This window comes from Schistocerca serialis, unplaced genomic scaffold (genome assembly GCF_023864345.2).
Source record: "Schistocerca serialis cubense isolate TAMUIC-IGC-003099 unplaced genomic scaffold, iqSchSeri2.2 HiC_scaffold_960, whole genome shotgun sequence".
NCBI classification, from domain to species: Eukaryota; Metazoa; Arthropoda; class Insecta; order Orthoptera; family Acrididae; genus Schistocerca; species Schistocerca serialis.
In genome coordinates this window covers 100,001-102,500 of record NW_026048585.1, presented here as the reverse complement: position 1 = coordinate 102,500, position 2,500 = coordinate 100,001, and positions in this window count along the sequence as shown.

The window sequence follows — 2,500 nt, the reverse complement described above, 5'->3', positions numbered from 1 at the left end:
CAACACGCGCCACCTACGGTGACCGGCAGCTCCAACGCCAGCGCCACAGAAGGACAAAAGCCCCACTTGGGTGCCGAAGCGAACTCTCCCAGCACAGCGCACGCGCCAACACGTCCGCACAGCTGCGATACAAACCACCTGCGAGAACCGCAGAGGCGACCGAGCAGCAGACGGCGTCGCGGCGCCGAGCGCCGGGCGGCGGCGCATCCTCAGCGCACACAGTCCTCAATCGGACCAGCACACTGCAGATGTCCACCGCGCTTCGCACCGGGCCCGCGAGGACCTACTTTGGCCGCACGGCGCCGCGTGCAGGGTGCGCCGGCGCGCAGCTGCGCCGCCTGCCGCCTCCGTCGGCCGGCGCGCCTGCCACTGGCCGCCCCCACCAGCCGGCTGTAGCGCGTGCGCCCACGCACCGCGCGGCCAGCACGCCGGGAGGCCCCCCCTCACCGGCCGGGGACGGTCCCACCCAGCCACCGCCGCGTATCGCTTCACACCCAGATGCCATTCACGTTCGTGGGCATGGTGGGTATCGCTGGAACAACCGGTTGGTAGCTCAACCGATCGTCGCCATCACTGATTCACCTCTAGCGAGAACAACCGCACCACAACGGTTTACCAGTTGTTCATTTGCGTAACGTCACCAGCAAACGTAGGCGTCCATCGCCATTTGCAAATTCAACGATTGTTGCATGCCTGTGTCAGGTGTCACGACACACTATGTCTGCCCACATACACGCAACAACATGTGCACGCTTCGCGAACACGTGGAAGGTGGCCCCCGTACGTATGCGATGTCCATTGCGCGAACGACTGTCAACCGGCCTCTGTCGCATGTCGCAGATGTGGAACGCAGTGCACCATGCTATCACGGTGTGTGAGAAGAGACGACTACGTCTGACAACACGCGCCACTACATCAACAGACGGCTCATGCTGATCGCCATCCAGGGCATACCACACTGCAATCCAGCTCTTATAGGGAGACGACACGTAGCTGAGTGCACAACATTTGGACCGCATGGTTCGCCGTTGTTGGCGCAGTCGTTGTACGGTCACATGTACCACGATGTATCATTCAGTACATGAGGACCAATGTGCAGTACAGTGTGTGATTTGGACGTACAACATCAGCGGACAGTTGACACAGGCCGTACCACAGCGTAGGCTAAGTGCTTCGCCATGCGAATGCCAATGAACAACTGCAAATGCCAATGAACAACTGCAAAGGGCATTGAGCATGTACGTCCTGCTGCCATCCACATTACAGTGTATAGCTGCAAGGTGTTTAACATGAAGCGATACACTGGGGACCGGGCAGTGCGAGTAGCAAACTATATTGCGGGGGTTGCAGTTAGGCAACACTACACTAATTTAACGCGTCGTATGACAATTACAGAGCAGGTTAAGGCCCAACGTGTGTTGGGTTAAGGCCCAACGTGTGTTGGGTTAAGGCCCAACGTGTGTTGGGTTAAGGCCCAACGTGTGTTGGGTTAAGGCCCAACGTGTGTTGGGTTAAGGCCCAACGTGTGTTGGGTTAAGGCCCAACGTGTGTTGGGTTAAGGCCCAACGTGTGTTGGGTTAAGGCCCAACGTGTGTTGGGTTAAGGCCCAACGTGTGTTGGGTTAAGGCCCAACGTGTGTTGGGTTAAGGCCCAACGTGTGTTGGGTTAAGGCCCAACGTGTGTTGGGTTAAGGCCCAACGTGTGTTGGGTTAAGGCCCAACGTGTGTTGGGTTAAGGCCCAACGTGTGTTGGGTTAAGGCCCAACGTGTGTTGGGTTAAGGCCCAACGTGTGTTGGGTTAAGGCCCAACGTGTGTTGGGTTAAGGCCCAACATAGGTTGGGTTAAGGCCCAACATAGGTTGGGTTAAGGCCCAACATAGGTTGGGTTAAGGCGCAACATAGGTTGGGTTAAGGCGCAACATAGGTTGGGTTAAGGCGCAACATAGGTTGGGTTAAGGCGCAACATAGGTTGGGTTAAGGCGCAACATAGGTTGGGTTAAGGCGCAACATAGGTTGGGTTAAGGCGCAACATAGGTTGGGTTAAGGCCCAACATAGGTTGGGTTAAGGCGCAACATAGGTTGGGTTAAGGCGCAACATAGGTTGGGTTAAGGCGCAACATAGGTTGGGTTAAGGCGCAACATAGGTTGGGTTAAGGCGCAACATAGGTTGGGTTAAGGCGCAACATAGGTTGGGTTAAGGCGCAACATAGGTTAGGTTAAGGCGCAACATAGGTTAGGTTAAGGCGCAACATAGGTTAGGTTAAGGCGCAACATAGGTTAGGTTAAGGCGCAACATAGGTTAGGTTAAGGCGCAACATAGGTTAGGTTAAGGCGCAACATAGGTTAGGTTAAGGCGCAACATAGGTTAGGTTAAGGCGCAACATAGGTTAGGTTAAGGCGCAACATAGGTTAGGTTAAGGCGCAACATAGGTTAGGTTAAGGCGCAACATAGGTTAGGTTAAGGCGCAACATAGGTTAGGTTAAGGCGCAACATAGGTTAG